Source organism: Schistocerca serialis, chromosome 5 (assembly GCF_023864345.2).
Source record: "Schistocerca serialis cubense isolate TAMUIC-IGC-003099 chromosome 5, iqSchSeri2.2, whole genome shotgun sequence".
Classification (NCBI taxonomy): Eukaryota; Metazoa; Arthropoda; class Insecta; order Orthoptera; family Acrididae; genus Schistocerca; species Schistocerca serialis.
This window is the reverse complement of record NC_064642.1, coordinates 553,177,985-553,196,821: the sequence shown is the minus strand read 5'-3', so window position 1 is coordinate 553,196,821 and position 18,837 is coordinate 553,177,985. Positions and strand designations below refer to the sequence as shown.

The window sequence follows — 18,837 nt, the reverse complement described above, 5'->3', positions numbered from 1 at the left end:
AGTTTTAAGGGGTGACCTGGATGCCCTTCCTGTCGCCACCCCCCCCCCCTCCCCCCCATCCTGGGACAAAATGTGTGTACCCCAACTGTCTCTACCTAGTGTAATCCACATCTAGCCCGGTATTCACCTAGCTGGATGTGGAAAACGGCCTAAAAACCACATCCAGGCTGGCTAGCACACTGGCCCTCGTCGTTAGTCCGCTGGGCGGATTCGATCTGGGGCCGGCGCGGCTTTCTTAGTCCAGGAAGCAGCGCGTTAGCGCTCTCGGCTACCTTGGTTGGTTATCCGGACACGTATTAGTGGACATTAATTTGGTGCGTGTCCACTTCGCGTCTGTCATGGCTTCAATCCTACTGGAGACACTTCCAGTGACGTGTTTCAAATTGTGTGGAGGATGGCAGCTCATTCTTCTTCAAGAGTTGCATCCAGAGAAGGGAGTGATGTTGGATGCTGGTGTATGGAGCGCAGTCGAAGATCCAACTCAAATCAGAGGTGTTCCTTTGGGTTCACGTTGGGACTCTGGGCAGGTGTGTCCATTTCAGGAATGCTGTTTCGTCGAACCATTGCCTCATAGATGCTGCTTTCTTGACAGAATCTTCGTCTTGATGATACGATCATCGTCTCCCAACCGTTCCTCTAAATTACGCAGAATGCAATGCCCTAAAATGAGATCATGTCCTTCTACATTTGGCGTTGTCTGAAGTACAATTATGTGATCACACCATAAACACGAGAAACACCCCTATACCGATACACTGCCTACTCCCACCTTACTGTTGGCACTACAGATGATGGCATTTAACCTTATCCAGCCATTCGACAAACCTAAACCTTTTCGTCGGATTTCCACAGAGTATAGGGTTAATCATCACTCCAGATGACTCGTTTCCAGTCATCCACTGTTCAAGGGAGTAACTCTTTACACCTCCTCAAGCGTCAATTAGTATTGACTAAAGAAAAGTGTGGGAATGAGAAGCTGCTCGACCACTACAACCCGTTCTTTGTAACTCCCTACGCAGAGTCATTGTGCTAGGTGAACTACTGGTAGCACTTTGGAACTCTCGAGTGATTCCTTCGCTGATGTCATGCAAATTTTTTACAGTCATCTTCCGAAATACTCGACGGTCCCTACCTGTCAGAACATGATGTCTGCCAGGTCTTGATTTCCTTCGTCTTTCCACTGCGCAATCACATCACCAACAGTTAACTTTGGCAGCTTAAGAAGGTTTGTAACGTCCCTGATGGATTTGTTATTCAGGTGAAATCCAGTGACTACTCCACATTCGAAGTCGCTGAATCTCCTGACCGATCCACTCTGCTGTGACTGTTTCTCTACTGACCGCACAAGTCCGCAGCTCGTAGTCTGCGGTAGCGTTCTCGCTTCCCACGCCACCATAGATGTTAAGTCCCATAGTGCTCAGAGCCATTTGAACCATTTTTTGAAAACTACGCTTGGCACAGGCCTGACTGTTAATTCTCAACACAGAAAAAAAATATTCCTTATGCGTATAAATAACCAGAAAACTGCAATGTAGCAAGATACCACAATTTGCGATAAATCGTTATAAACAGTAACAACCCACAAATATCTTGGCGTGTCGGTTCGGAGCCCTCCAGTGTAACAACCACATAAAAGTAACTGTAGATAAAGTAGATATCAGACGAAAAGTCATTGGAAAACTTTTAAGGAAACGTATTTCATCACGAAATCAGTTACCGGTGTCTTACGACATTCTCGTTGAATCGATTCGTTAGTATTGTTCGCTAGTATGTGATCCTTACCTGACAGAGAGAAGTTCAAAAGAAGGGCACTGGGTTCGATTATTCAGCGCGAGAACATTACCGAGAAACACATCCAAGTACAGTGGCAGACGCCGTAAAACAGACTGCGTGCGTCACGGCGACGTTTACTATTCAGATTCTGAGAAAACACATTCTAAGAGGCAATTCATGCCGTAGACATCTCTTGAAGTGACAGTAAAGCAAACTCGGAGAATTTTGAGCTCATACAGATTCTTACCGACAGTCGTTATTTCCACAAACAACTGGCAAATTTAACAGGAAAGCACGGGATACGATAGCGACAATAAAAACTGCTCCGCACAGACGCCGTGGCGTGGCTTGTGGAATGGAGGCGCAATATCACAAGGGTATTTCGTGTTTTCAACAACACTCGAGTCAGACATCGCTTTTTCTGTAGCTGTGGATTGTACACCGGTACACCTGCCTAATATATTGTGGGCCCCCAGCGAGCAGGCAGAAGTGCCGCAACACGACGTGGCATGGACTCGACTAATGTCTGAAGTAATGCTGGATGGAACTGACACCATGAATCCTGCAGGGCTGTCCATAAATCCGTAAGAGTACGAGGGAGTAGAGATCTCTTCTGAATGGCACGTTGCAAGGTATCCCAGATATGCTCAATAATGTTCTTGTCTGGGGAGTTTGGTGGCCAGCGGAAGTGTTTAAACTCAGAAGAGTGCTCCTGGAGCCACTCTGTATCAATTTGGACGTGGGGGCATCGCCTTGTCCTGCTGGAATTGCCCAAGTCCGTCGGAATGCACAATGGACATGAATGGATGCAGGTGATCAGACAGGATGCTAACGTACCCATCACATGTCAGAGTTGTATGTAGAAGTATCACGAGCCCCATATTACTCCAACTCCACACGCCCCACATCATTACAGAGCCTCCATCAGCTTGAACAGTCCCCTACTGAGAATCCATGGATCCATGAGGTTGTCTCCATACCCGTACACGTCCATCCGCTCAACACAGTTTGAAACGAAACTCGTCCGACCAGGCAACATGTTTTCCTTCATCAACAGTCCAATGTCAGTGTTGACGGGTCCAGGCGAGGTGTAAAACCTTGAGTCGAGTGGGCTTTCAGCTCCGAATATCATATAAATGATGCTTCGTTGAATAGTTCGCACGCAAACACTTGTTGATAGCCTAGCGTTGAAATCTGCAGCAATTTGAGGGAGAGTTGCACTCCTGTCACGTTGAACGATTCTCTTCAATCGTCGTTGATCCCGTTCTTGCAGGATGTTTTTCCGGCCGCAGCGATGTCGGAGAGTTGATGTTTTACCGGATTCCTCATATTCACGGTACACTCGTGAAATGGTCGTATGGAAAAATCCTCACTTCATCGTTACCTCGGAGATGCTGTGTTCCATCGCTCGTGCGCTGACTTTTCAAACTCTCTTAAATTTCCTTAACGTATCATCGTAGCAGCAGTAATGCATTTAACAACTGCACCACACACTTGTTGTCTTATATAGGCGTTGCCGACCGCAGCGCCGTATTTTCCCTGTATACATCTCTCTGTATTTGAATACGCATGCCTGTAGAAGTTTCTTTAGCGCTTCAGTGTATATGAGAATTGTTTTAAAGCACAGCTGACAATAGATACATTGATACGCTGAACTGTTAGACTTTGTTCAGTAACGATACTTTCCACGTTCAAATGGCTCTGAGCACTATGTGACTTAACTTCTGAGGTCATCAGTCCCCTAGAACTTAGAACTACTTAAACCTAACTAACCTAAGGACATCACACACATCCGTGCCCGAGGCAGGATTCGAACCTGCGACCGTAGCGGTTCTAGACTGTAGCGCCTAGAACCACTCGGCCATCCCGGCCGGCCCGACTTTTCAAGTAATTTCTGTATACAGCGTCAGCTGATTCTCTTGAAGGACCTATTATTGGTGGTCCATCGGGGCCATAATTCTCCTTTGTGACACATTTCCATATTTATCGTAATCACTCTTAATAGTGATAGACGCTGTCTCAGTCTTTACAGGAACTGACTACTTGGACGACGGAATTCCGCGCCAAAACTGAAAACACTTCCTTAACAGCCGAGTCGGTAGTTCAAGACCCATGTCTAACCCACAGCGCCTCCATCTTCGGTTGTCTTATTGCGAACTTCAGGTGTGTCTAAGGTTCTCTAAAAATCTGTACAGAAGTTTCCAGAACGGCGGTGAAATCTGCCTAATCTAAGCTTGCCTCGAAACATCCATACATTACTACATCTGACTTGTCGACCTTCAGTCTACAGTAGGAGAGGGAAATGAGTAGCATTATAGAAAGGTCGTCCTTCCGTGCAAGATCATAAGCAGGAAATACTTTCGCGTCTGTTAATGGTTTCACACACAATAAGAAAAAGAGGCCCTTCGCACGGTCTACGTCACTCAAGTGTAGAGAATACTCACGTTTGTGTTATCCAAGACGCCGTTCCCATCGCAGTGCTACTGCGTCAATCTGCATAACTGGTTTCTAGCTCGAGAAGAAGAAAATAACGAAACCACGGAAGATACGATGGTATCGCAGTTGCGCTCGTTGAAGCAAGTTGTATGTAGCAGACGATCTTCAGGCGCATGAAGACCTACTAATTCTTCCTGTTTCCTAGTGTGCTGCCTCGTACTCTGAACACGACATCTGAAGTGTTTCTGCAGTTTATTTACGGGCTTACTATGCAAGTTTGACCGGCGCGCTTTTCCGAGGTTTCTTACCTATGATTTTAGATTCATACTTTGTTTCAGAAAGCTGTTGATGAAGATGCGTTGCTAATTAGAGCGTCGTTGACGGTACTTCAAACTCGTACCGCGTTTTCTTTTTGTTTCCAAATACAAAATAATGTGATCGATATGAGGGGAATATATACTACGCAAAATGAGATTATAATCGTAGACAGAGTATATAGCACAACTCTTCATCTTCGTAGCACAGTAGAATACCCACTTCATACACAACTTGAGAATTGCTAGTGTTACTTCCTCGTAAATGATTAACTCAATGAAGAAAATTGCTCGCATTTTTTATAAAAGCTATTTGGTGGAGACATGTTTCATTAGTTATTTTGAAGCAAGTACTGTGAAGGATTAAGTAAGAGAAAAGTAAAATGGTTGTGGCTATCATTTCTGTCAAATCAGAATGCGGCAATACCTGTCTGAGAACGTATGTGCCATCCGATGCAGGTACAAAAGACATAGAAATTCCTCTTTCATCGTGAGGCCAAAACTCAAGTGTTTTCTGACAGCTACTTTTTATTAAAGATAGCCATAAACTTTAATCTTTGATACCACCAGTTTGCAATTTCTTCAGTGAGATGAATTGTTATCTGGTTTCGGTTTGTTTTGTCTTCTTTAGTCCATACTGGGTTATGGAAATTGAGAAACATAGTTGATATTATTAGCACACATGGAGTAAATCGGTCATCAGCACTTAGGTTGGTACGAACACTACACTGCTTTTCTTGGCGTGGTACTATGAATGTGGTATGCCATTGCCAACTCCGAAATGAGAACCGGTGTACATAGCCAATTACAGTGTGGGTCCTAATTCGTAGAGCAGTCTCATTCTTTTTTTCACTTTCACAAGGCGTTGTCACATGTGAATTTCACATTAGGTGTCAAAAAAATGTCCTTTGTCCACCTGAAGACCAGAACCCAGTAATTTCGTACTTTTTACGTCACACCTGCGCAGCCATTAAACCACATTTCCACGCGAAGAGTAAATTGTTCTCACATATTTGATCAAAAGTATCTGGACACGTATTCTCTCTTTACAAGCATGAATCCCGACATGTGGGGTCTGCTGTTATGGTTACCTGGATTTGGAGTGTTAATTTTAAGTTTTAAGGGGTGACCTGGATGCCCTTCCTGTCGCCACCCCCCCCCCCTCCCCCCCCATCCTGGGACAAAATGTGTGTACCCCAACTGTCTGTACCTAGTGTAATCCACATCCAGCCCGGTATTCACCTAGCTGGATGTGGAAAACCGCCTAAAAACCACATCCAGGCTGGCCAGCACACTAGCCCTCGTCGTTAGTCCGCTGGGCGGATTCGATCTGGGGCCGGCGCGGCTTTCTTAGTCCAGGAAGCAGCGCGTTAGCGCTCTCGGCTACCTTGGTTGGTTATCCGGCCACGTATTAGTGGACATTAATTTGGTGCGTGTCCACTTCGCGTCTGTCATGGCTTCAATCCTACTGGAGACACTTCCAGTGACGTGTTTCAAATTGTATGGAGGATGGCAGCTCATTCTTCTTCAAGAGTTGCATCCAGAGAAGGGAGTGATGTTGGATGCTGGTGTATGGAGCGCAGTCGAAGATCCAACTCAAATGAGAGGTGTTCCTTTGGGTTCACGTTGGGACTCTGGGCAGGTGTGTCCATTTCAGGAATGCTGTTTCGTCGAACCATTGCCTCATAGATGCTGCTTTCTTGACAGAATCTTCGTCTTGATGATACGATCATCGTCTCCCAACCGTTCCTCTAAATTACGCAGAATGCAATGCCCTAAAATGAGATCATGTCCTTCTACATTTGGCGTTGTCTGAAGTACAATTATGTGATCACACCATAAACACGAGAAACACCCCTATACCGATACACTGCCTACTCCCACCTTACTGTTGGCACTACAGATGATGGCATTTAACCTTATCCAGCCATTCGACAAACCTAAACCTTTTCGTCGGATTTCCACAGAGTATAGGGTTAATCATCACTCCAGATGACTCGTTTCCAGTCATCCACTGTTCAAGGGAGTAACTCTTTACACCTCCTCAAGCGTCAATTAGTATTGACTAAAGAAAAGTGTGGGAATGAGAAGCTGCTCGACCACTACAACCCGTTCTTTGTAACTCCCTACGCAGAGTCATTGTGCTAGGTGAACTACTGGTAGCACTTTGGAACTCTCGAGTGATTCCTTCGCTGATGTCATGCAAATTTTTTACAGTCATCTTCCGAAATACTCGACGGTCCCTACCTGTCAGAACATGATGTCTGCCAGGTCTTGATTTCCTTCGTCTTTCCACTGCGCAATCACATCACCAACAGTTAACTTTGGCAGCTTAAGAAGGTTTGTAACGTCCCTGATGGATTTGTTATTCAGGTGAAATCCAGTGACTACTCCACATTCGAAGTCGCTGAATCTCCTGACCGATCCACTCTGCTGTGACTGTTTCTCTACTGACCGCACAAGTCCGCAGCTCGTAGTCGTGCGGTAGCGCTCTCGCTTCCCACGCCCGGGTTCGATTCCCGCGGGGTCAGGGATTTTCTCTGCCTCGTGATGACTGGGTGTTGTGTGATGTCCTTAGGTTAGTTAGGTTTAAGTAGTTCTAAGTTCTAGGGGACTGATGACCATAGATGTTAAGTCCCATAGTGTTCAGAGCCATTTTTTTGGCCGCACAATACTCACGCCTCCTTTTATACTGGCGTATACGCCTCTCATTATAAGTACTAGCACAGGCCGCATTACGTAGACGTGTTCACCTTCTTTTGATAAGATAGTGTATGTGCACTACTACAAGTGGGCTGACGCGATATTTCTCTAGTTCAGTGGTACCCAACCTTTCCGAGACTATTACCCCTGAGTGCAATTAGATACGGGCTATTACCCACCCTCCTCCCCCCACCACCAACAACATTAGCGCTTAAATAAACTTTAGAATGGAAAAAATTTCTTTGAGCGCCTTTGTTTTTTTTAAATGGCGGAAGGTAAATGATATTTATTTTTCGTAGGTGTTTTATTAAACCCAGAAATAATGAGTCAATGGGACAATTGGCACCGTTTAATTGTAATAACATTTTGTTTATACTTATAAAAAGATAAAGTACTCAGTGCCTTACAAGTGCTACCTACAACTCCTCCTCAGAAAAGAAAGCTGGTTGTCCACATAGATGGAAGATAATTGTTACAAAACGTGCTGTCTCTGCATACTTCTTCTTCCTAGCGACGCTTGCTTCACTTACACCCAGCAACCCCATTTTAAAATCAGCTAAGTCAGAGGGCTTACATTACACCTACTGCTTGTGCATCGCTAGATTCCTGGATTCCTTACCTCTGAAATGACAGAAATTGGTGGACTTCAGGCTGCCAATGCTTTGCGTCTGACCACTACCGCTCAGCATGTAATAGCCATTAGATCGTTTATTGTAGCGAAATGAACAATGAAATAGTTTCAGATTCTTTGTGGAAACTACATACAATTCGGAGAAGGCATTTTCATGAGATGTTTAAGCACGTATGTGTCAGTTTTACTGTCACAGACGGATGTTACAAAGTATCTGTGTCGTAGATGGACTACGTGAAGAACAAGGAAGATGAAGTTCATACATTCGATTCACAAGCTGTAACCTCCACCGGATTGTCTCACGCGATAGTGTTAGTATTTGGAATAAAAATGTAATTATTGGCAATTTTTGTAGTCAGTATTACAGTTTTACGAACTGGTGATGATAATAACAATGATTTTTTGAAAATAGTTCAGTTTCGAGACAACTGAACGCTTTTTTCTTTACCCGTTCGAAAATTTCATTCTACCCCTCAGGGGGTAATTACTCCCCATGTTGGGAACCACTGCTCTAGTTGAACGATTCGACTGGAACGACTAAATTAAATATAATTTGTGAAATAGCTTTACACTGACAATAGTTTAATAAATCTGCCGCCAACTGAAACGAGAATCGATAGGCTATGAGCTAAGAACGACATTTCGGGGACTAGAGTTTGTGACAGAGCAGGATGAAAACAATACCCTAACATACAAGAAAGACCGCTGTTTTTTGTGGTATTATTTCACGTTTAATACTAATAACTTTTATGTAACTGGGTTCTATAGGTATTCTGACAGTGTGTGCCATTCAACGGCCAGATTTTCACTACTACGTTCTTTCCTACAAGGAAGGGTTCCTAATTAATGTCACGGTATCTCATGGCCCCATATTTCCCTGCGTATCGACTGACAGATGCCTTGAGCAAGTCACTCTTTTCTTGACCCTCCTTCTAACCTTCCTTTCTCTCTCTACCCTATTCTGTTCCCCTTTGAGCAGCACTGCTGCATTTCCCCCCATCCCTTCCCCCGTCTCTCCCTCTCCCGTTACATAAAGCAGATCAGTTTTATAAGCAAACGTAACAGGTTATGTGCTGTGCTAGCTACTTACCTGTTTTTTTTCCGCCATGTGATGTAGAAAATACAATCGGTCCGTGTCTACCACTACGTGTTCTTTTTCGTTTTAAAATACGGTATCTTATTCGGAAGCAGCATGTCGTCTTTAGTTATTATCAGAAGCGATGTCTTTATTCCAAGGCAGTTTTCCTTCTTTCACTCCCGTTTCTGTGGTGTCTATCAACTTATGACTTAGTGTTCCGTTAAATCTTGCAAGTTGCGTGACTGTGCTAAGTAGAAGAGAGTGCTGATGGTTGTGGTATTTCTATGAATTGCTCCATACTGCACCGGGAGAGCCTGCGAAAGAGTCAGTATGTTGTATAATGTATATTGCTTCCACAGACTTTGTGTATATTTTGCATTTTAAATGCCTTTCGCGCCACTGCGCTATTTGTTACACCATCGGAGCATTTGCAGAGGTCTCCAATCTACGATATTCGGTACTGTAACATTCGTACCTTCCTGAGAAAGAGTCATCAGTAAGTCATACAAAGAAGAATTCATTCATAAATATTGTTCGCGTATTTTTATCTAGTTGTGTAATAGAAAATTTATTTGTTTGTTTATTTTTTAAATCATTTATTTATTTATTTTGCAGATCGGGTGCAAGTAATGGCCAGCCACTAAGTGGTAAGTCAATGTCCGTTCTCCATTCAAGCCACTTCTTCATTTTATAGTTGCAACTGTATTTGGTGTTCATTTAATTAATTAAAAAATTGATAGAGTATGAGCGCAACTTCAAAAAATAACGAACTGTGAATGATCTATAGATATGAAAAGAAAAATTTATTTCATGTTTTTCAGACGTGCATCGGGGATATTATTAGTTCTTGTACCGATATTTCGGCTGACAACCTTTCAGCGCGTGCGCGTTAACTCCCAGTATTGCGTAAATCGATTAAAAATCTTGCAAGCGACTCACATTGAGGATGACTGAAAGGTTGTCAGCCGAAATATCGGAACAAGAATGAATAATGTCGCGGATGAACGCCCGAGAAATTATGGGATATTCCATGGGGCGGGAACGCTTCAAGAAACACATGAATAAAGTTTTGTATGATTAATAGAATTTCTGTGTGATGTCCTTCCCTGTGTTGCACATTCATCATCCTACACTCCTTTATTACGATCGCGCCTAGGTTGTTTTTCGGAGTGAAAGTACGTAGTATTTTCTTTGCGGTTCACTATTAGTAACTAGTAGTTTGTCACGCGTGATGCATTTAGTCTCACAGCAGTCTCACCTAGTAATCTCGTGACTACTCGTAACGTGCGATTTGTTCCTGCCGAGTATCAAGTATGCACATATAAGGAGTGCAGGAGGATAAGAGAACAGTTCTGATTCCGGGTAAGTAAGCATTTTAGTGCCCATCTAGTATAACACTGAAAATATAATGAGGCATACCTGCGATTTCCCGAGCTAAATATTTGCACCCCTTATCTACAAAGTACGAAGTGGATTTGACTCCGTCCGTTCTCGGCCGATCTTGTTCGTTGTCGTAGCCGGCGCTAAAATTTTACAGTCGGAAAATTAATCATCCCAAATAAGCAACGAAGTGCCTGCTTGGCTTTCCTCCCAAATATTTTTCGTTACATAATACTTCCTACGAAGAGATAAGTGTTTCCTAAGTTTATACAATGTACAGAATGCAGAAACATTTTCTTATTGTAATTAGAAAACAGACTAAGGAATATTACGTAATTTGCCCAAGTAGTATATACAGGGGTGTGGATCAAAAACACTCACGTAAATGTAAATTCGAAGTATTTGTAGTTGGCTGACTCAAATGGCTCTGAGCACTATGGGACTCAACTTCTGAGGTCATCAGTCCCGTAGAACTTAGAACTACTTAAACCTAACTAACCTAAGGACATGACACACATCCATGCCCGAGGCAGGATTCGAACTTGCGACCGTAGCAGCAGCGCGGTTCCAGACTGTAGCACCTAGAACCGCTCGGCCACAAGTTTTCTTGAAATGATTTTATTACACCATTACTAGTTTCGAGCCTGAGCCAGTCGTCAGATGGTAGCGTTGATTTCTTGCAAGTTTTACGTTTGTCTTTTCCTGAAAAGCCCTCCTTTGCATATGATAGTACAGAGGTTTGATTTTCGTTTATAATCCATACTAATCCATGAAGTGAACTATAAACAAGATCTTGTCATCAATTCAGACGAAAATACTTTTTGCAGGCTCAACAACGTCATCTGAAAGACCAAAGATGTCCAAAGGGATAGTACAGGCGTTGTAAATAGGTGATTTTGGCGCCATTTGTGTGTTAATGAAATCAGCAGCGTAACTTTATCACGTGGCTTTCGTCCAAAAAGAATGATCTGAAAAGCACTTCGCGTGGGATAGTGAAAGTGTAGTTCTTTCAATTCTTGTAACCAGTTCATGTCAGTTACTTATTATGCTAGTGACTAGCACGCGATCCTGCGATACGGGGTGGCCTCAGTCGGTGCCATTCTATGCACTGCTTGTGGCCGTTGCTTGCGGCCGCGGCTGCGCGCACACAACTCGGGAATCGCGTGGGCAGCGCAGTTGGTGAAAGCACGTGGACGCGGTGCGCTCCAAGGTCGCCGGCCCGCACGCCGAGAGCTGCGGTCTGAACACTGCCTCACAGGATAGGAGGGCAGGACGTTGCTTGAACCAGGACAGAAAAGTTGCCACTGTCCACAGAAAAAAAAAGATCTTTTTTAGTTGGTTAACGATTCTTTTGGTCGCCACCAACTTCACCAAACGAATCGATAACGAACTAAAAATCGCGTGTTTCTTATACAAGGTGTTACAAAAAGGTACGGCCAGACTTTCAGGAAACATTCCTCATACACAAATAAAGAAAAGATGTTATATGGACATGTGTCCGGAAACGCTTAATTTCCATGCTAGAGCTCATTTTAGTTTCGTCAGTATGTACTGTACTTCCTCGATTCACCGCCAGTTGGCCCAATTGAAGGAAGGTAATGTTGACTTCGGTGCTTGTGTTGACATGCGACTCATTGCTCCACAGTACTAGCATCAAGCACATCAGTACGTAGCATCAACAGGTTAGTGTTCATCACGAACGTGGTTTTGCAGTCAGTGCAATGTTTACAAATGCGGAGTTGGCAGACGCCCATTTGATGTATGGATTAGCACGGGGCAACAGCCGTGGCGCGGTACGTTTGTATCGAGACAGATTTCCAGAACGAAGGTGTCCCGACAGGAAGACGTTCGAAGCATTTGATCGGCGTCTTAGGGAGCACGGAACATTCCAGCCTATGACTCGCGACTGGGGAAGACCTAGAACGACGAGGACACCTGCAATGGACGAGGCAATTCTTCGTGCAGTTGACGATAACCCTAATGTCAGCGTCAGAGAAGTTGCTGCTGTACAAGGTGACGTTGACCACGTCACTGTATGGAGAGTGCTACGGGAGAACCAGTTGTTTCCGTACCATGTACAGCGTGTGCAGGCACTATCAGCAGCTGATTGGCCTCCACGGGTACACTTCTGAGAATGGTTCATCCAACAATGTGTCAATCCTCATTTCAGTGCAAATGTTCTCATTACGGATGAGGCTTCATTCCAACGTGATCAAATTGTAAATTTTCACAATCAACATGTGTGGGCTGACGAGAATCCGCACGCAATTGTGCAGTCATGTCAACAACACGGATTGTCTGTGAACGTTTGGGCAGGCATTGTTGGTGATGTCGTGATTGGGCCCCATGTTCTTCCACCTACGCTCAATGGAGCACGTTATCATGATTTCATACGTGATACTCTACCTGTGCTGCTAGAACACGTGCCTTTACATGTACGACACAACATGTGGCTCATGCACGATGGAGCTCCTGCACATTTCAGTCGAAGTGTTCGTACGCTTCTCAACAACAGATTCGGTGACCGATGGATTGGTAGAGGCGGACCAATTCCATGGCCTCCACGCTCTTCTGACCTCAACCCTCTTGACTTTCGTTTATGGGGGCATTTGAAAGCTCTTGTCTACGCAACCCCGGTACCAAATGTAGAGACTCTTCGTGCTCGTATTGTGGACGGCTGTGATACAGTACGTCATTCTCCATGGCTGCATCAGCGCATCAGGGATTCCATGCGACGGAGGGTGGATGCATGTATCCTCGCTAACGGAGGACATTTTGAACATTTCCTGTAGCAAAGTGTTTGAAGTCACGCTGGTATGTTCTGTTGCTGGGTGTTTCCATTCCATGATTAATGTGATTTGAAGAGAAGTAATAAAATGAGCTCTAACATGGAAAGTAAGGGTTTCCTGACACCTGTCCACATAACATATTTTCTTTCTTTGTGTGTGAGAAATGTTTCCTGAAAGTTTGGCCTTACCTTTTTGTAACACCCTGTATATTACAGTAAAAGTCAACGAATTGAAGCAGACTCTCACACATTGACAACATCAATCGAAATGGCATAAAATAAAAAAAAACGCACTTGAAAATGGGAATCATTTCCCGAAACGCGTCGTGCGAAAAGTAAATAAAGAAAATCGTGACTGGTAGCAGATCTATTTATAAACAAACATTATTTTCACAGTCGCAGTCTTTCAGAAACCATTTATAATGGATCAAATCAGATTTTCAAGGTTATTTGATATCGGGATCTTACGAATATATCATAAAAAGTTCAGCCATTTGTTGTGCATAGTCGTCTTGGAATTCTGGACTGGGTTTTAGCCCACCAGCGACAGCGAAAAAATAGTAAAAAAAAACATTTTTTGCGGTTTGCTGAGGAACCGTCCATGAACTAATGGCGTCTCCATAATGCCCGTCTCAAGTCCAACGTAGACCACATCAAATGCAAAATGGATCAACCGATTCGCTTCATTTTCCTATTCTGGTGGGAGGGTATAATATTCATATTTTGAGCCTATTCTGTAGGATACTGGCACTAAGACGATCCTTTAATTAAATAACTGTTAAAAGTTGAATGAATAGATTTAAATTTCAAAATTCGTTGAGTCTGAAGTTGGTGACCATAAATATCAAACAGTACAAGTTAAATTTCAGGAGGAATTCTCAAGGTGAGTTAGTCACCGTTTCTGTTTCAGTGGTGAATGCAGTCACTGTTTAACGGAAAACGTAAATTATCAAAACGATAACTGAAGACAGGAAGTGAAGTGCGACTAATACTTCGTTGCTAAATACAACGACCTAGTAGTTTGTCTGCTAAACACCTCAGAAGTTCTTCAGCAAACTCGATCACTCTCTCGTAAAAACAGACGTAAAGAGAACATTACATTTGAGAGTAGAGAAGAGAACATGATGTGTTGCTTCAGTAACAGTGTAAGGTACTCGAATTGAACACATTGTAGCAGTAGTTATTTAACTCATTGGTATCACTTTCCCACTACCATCACTATCTCTAGCCGAACATACGCTGGCCGATGAGCGTTCCTGCTCATTGTTCCTTTTTATACTCCTCTTCGAGCTGAATCAGCTGCCGCTGTTATTCTTGTACGCATACACCATCAGCTTCTTTGATCTTCCTCCAATTGGTTAACAGGCATATAGCCCTCTACTTTGGCGTTGATATTCCTACATTCCCTACTATAAAACTGATACTTGCAACCCCCCGCCCCCCACTCGTACGAAACCTCCAGAAATGTCTGCCTAGCCCGATAGTCCTTAGATGGTGGTATAAAGAGCGTATAAGATAACTGGTCACGCTTTCCGACTCGAGTTTTGCGATAATTAAGCTAATCCGTCTCTGAACGGTGTTAGTGAGCCGCCACGTAGGAATTCTTCCTACCTGTTATGTGGAGATGCTCTCATAGTTTTAAGTCCCCTTACAGAGCCGTAGTATTGCCGTCGAATTCTGAAAGTGCAGTACTGTTCTCTATGTTTCACGTAATGAAGTTGGAAGAAGCTTTTGTACAAATAATTTTTACACGGGTTGCTATTATGGAGCGTTGATATAAGAAAAACCGTAAAATGAACTAACGCATACTGATTATAAGCTAACTATTAACAGTACGGGAGCGTGGTCTACAGCATGACTAGATCGAAAGGCATCCTATCGACGGCTGCTGACTACTGTGAACAGTCTGTAACTTGAGCGTATAGACGGTATAGTTCGTATAAGATTTTATATCTTCGGTTCTGCCAAAGTTATTCATTTGTTTGGTAATATCAACATTTTCCTGGCATTGTAAAATTACTGAAAGATAGTATTTATCGACTGTAGACTCCTCCAAATGTCTGAGTTGCAAAAGGCAATTTTTGCTGGCAAATATTTATTAATAACAGTTACTTGATCCGCGCCAGAATAAATGTATTTTCCCTACGTATCTCCTTGCTGACGTCACCAGCGATTTCTGCATCTGCACCTCACCCCATAGGCTCTGAAAGTGCCAAACGTCCAATCGCCTCTGCTACCAGCAGGGGAACTTACCTCTCGTTCCTTACGCCGTAGGTACTGCGGCTCTGATACATTCACTTCACGTTATGTGAAATAGCAAAACTGGAAGTAAAGCAAACTGCGCTCTTATTTGCAAATAAGGGGTACCTTACGTACTGCAGTGGTCCGGACACACTGTTTGCAGGAGAGTTAAATTGCCTCCATCCTTCGGTACATTGACAGATTCCGCGCAAGTTCATTTTCTCCACTCTGTTCCAGTTTCATATTTGGTGTACAATACAATGAAAGGCCACATGTTAATGCGTCCCTGTTTATCCTCAAATGCAGACACCTATTGCCTGAATCCCTATTTTGCATCAATGGTAAGGGTAAGGAGCATGTCCAGTAATAATCCACACCCTTCCCCTAGTCCTGCCATCGAGACGCGATTGTTGTCCATCTTTCACACTTAGAAAAAAGATACCCTTCGTCCTACTCTTCCAGTTGCGCTGACATTGTTCCCCAGGTTTGAAGTTGGATTTTGTTATCGATATGTACCCTTGGAAACACTTGCAGATCGCCGGCCGGAGTGGCCGTGCGGTTCTAGGCGCTACAGTCTGGAGCCGAGCGACAGCTAAGGTCGCAGGTTCGAATCCTGCCTCGGGTATGGATGTGTGTGAAGTCCTTAGGTTAGTTAGGTTTAAGCAGTTCTAAGTTCTAGGGGACTGATGACCTCAGATGTTAAGTCCCATAGTGCTCAGAACCATTTGAATCTCTTGCAGATCGCAGTAGCTGCGAAGCGAACCATGGCAATGTAGATAGCGTTGAGTTACGCCATAACGACATCCAACGGTAGTTTGTAATCCATGGTACCAGATCGCACCAACTTCCTGCATTATTTTCACTGCTATTTCTGTGGATAACTTAATGTGTGGAACAAAATTCCTCTTCTTATCCAACTGACTGCTAAGAAACTACAGATCTTGCTGCGTGATATGGAGGTTTTAATTTTAATCGTGTTGTTCCTTGTCTGTGATAGTTGGCCCTTGAGTAGTTTGAAGCTAGCTTTGTGTGCTGCTATATTCGAATACCACTGCCACAACTGCTCAATCGCACGTAATGAAAGTTAGGGGCTTTCCAGCAGAACTACAGAAATTAGGCAGGAGGAACGCAATCTACAACCTGTGTATGAGGAAAGATTACAAAGCGTGTTTACCATTCAAAAATCACGTTTGAATGTTGGTTGTCTATGAAAATATCGTGTTACGTCTTGTATAAGAACGAAAAACTTCACCCAGCGCGTCCCGGAAGTCAACGGCAGCAAGGTCATGGCCAATGGAGGCTGCAGTGCCTCGCGATGTCACTGCTTGCGTTGGTCGGGATCCAGTGACTGTCATGCGAATATGGCTTCAGGATGTATAGCGACACCTGGGTGTAAATATAGAGAGAGTACTGCATGATCAGCAATTCTGAGCAATTTCAAGATTGCTAATTACCGTTGCAACAAAATGATAGGGGCAGAGGCTCCTGTTGTGAAGAGTGTTTCTTTCAGTTTTACGTAACTCTTCCATATTTTTTTCATTTCCACATTTTTCTGTTAATAAAGCTGTAGAACTGAGCTGTAGCCGTTTAATATTAGGTATACAGTGTTATACTGAAAAATGTATAGATTGTACAACGTACGCTGAATCGCCAAAGAAACTGGTATAGGCATGCGTATTCAAATAGAGAGATACGTAAACAGGCAGAATACGGCGCAGCGGTCGGCAACGCCTATAGAAGACAACAAGTGTCTGGCGGAATTATTAGATCCGTTACTGCTGCTACAAAGGCACGTTATCAAGATTTAAGTGACGTTGAACGCAGTGTTATAGTAGGAGGCGCAAGAGCGATGGGACACAGCATCTCCGAGGTAGCGACCAAGTGGGCATTTTCCGGGACGACCATTTCACGAGTGTACCGTGAATGTCAGGAATCCGGTAAAAAATCAAATCTCCGACATCGCTGCGGCCTGAAAACGATCCTGCAAGAACGGGACCAACGGCGACTGAAGAGCATCGTTCAACTTGGCAGATGTGCAACCCTTCCGCAAACTGCTATAGATTTCAATGCTGGGTCATCAACAAGTGTCAGCGTGCTTACCATTGAACGAAACATCTTCGATGTGGGCTTTCAGAGCCGAAGGCCCACTCGTGTACCCTAGATGACTACACGACACAAAGCTTTACGCCTCGTCTGAGCCCGTCAACAGCGACATTGGACTGTTGATAACTGGAAACATGTTGTCTGGTCGGACAAGTCTCGTTTCAAATTGTATCGAGTGGATGGACATGTACGGGTATGGAGAGAACCTCATGAATCCATGGACCCTGCATGTCAGCAAGGGACTGTTGAAATTGATAGAGGCTCTATAAAGGTGTGGGACGTGTGCAGATGGAGTGATATGGGACCCCTGACACATCTAGATATGACTCTGACAAGTGACATGTACGTAAGCATCCTGTCTGATCACCCGAATCCATTCATGTCCATTGTGCATTCCGACGGACTTGGGCAACTGCAACAGGACGATGCGACACTGCACACGTCCAGAATTGCTACAGAGCGGCTCCAGGAATACTCTTCTGAGTTTACACACTTCCGCTGGCCACCAAACTCCCCAGACATAAACATTGAGCATATCTGTGATGCCTTGCAACGTCCTGTTCAAAAGAGATCTCCACCCTCTCGTACTCTTACGGAATCATTGACAGTCATGCAGGATTCATGGTGTCAGTTGCCTTCAGCACTGCTTCAGATATCATTCGAGTCCATGCCATGCCGTGTTGCGGTACTTCTGCGTGCTCGGGGGACCCTACACAAAATTAAGCAGATGTACCACTTTCTTCGGCTCTTCAGTGTAACAAAAGGTTCACAGTTCCTAAGACATTTCGTTAGTTATGAGGATTATGTAGAAATATGTTTGTTCCATTCAGCTATTTTTAAATTTCATCCCTTCTTACCCACTCTCCAACTCTTATTCCCATTTATTTTTTTCGCCAAATGGTAATCTATATTTGTAGTAAGTTTAGTTAGTATTGCCCCAGTCATTCAAGAGTTATATTGGAGTGCATGCTCTCCTTCACGTTCTCCGGCTCTGCCCCCTCCCCCCTCCACACATATCCATAGTGGGTCGTACGCAATGGATCCTACTTTATCACTACCTTGCCTATTGACCTATCATGTCAGACTGTACATCTCTGTCTGCTCTCAGATGATAAATTGCCTCTTGCCTTCAAAATATTCAGTGTTTGCGTGACTGCTCACTGCTCCTAAATCAACCGGCACGAATCGCGCAACTGTTCTTATATTGATTTCCACACGAAAGGACGTAAATGCACCCGACGTTCTTTAGCTGTCAAGAAACTCGTGTGGAGATAAGGGAAACTGCAAAGAAATGTTCAAGTCTGCTTTCCCAAACGCATCACCCGCGCAACTGGACGATTCTTGTGACAGTTTAAAGAGACTGTAGGAAGTTACAGCCGAGCTGATTTTG

At 43.9% G+C, this 18,837-nt stretch overlaps 1 protein-coding gene across 2 annotated transcripts in view; it reads left to right on the top strand.

Moving 5' to 3' along the window:
• Positions 1-18,837, top strand: part of LOC126482367 (protein GDAP2 homolog) — a 991,597-nt gene that overhangs the window by 121,236 nt on the left and 851,524 nt on the right. For both annotated transcript variants that reach the window (XM_050106457.1, XM_050106456.1), the window contains exon 2: positions 9,551-9,582. The gene's annotated coding sequence lies outside the window, so the exon portion shown is untranslated. The remainder of the gene's footprint in view (positions 1-9,550; positions 9,583-18,837) is intronic.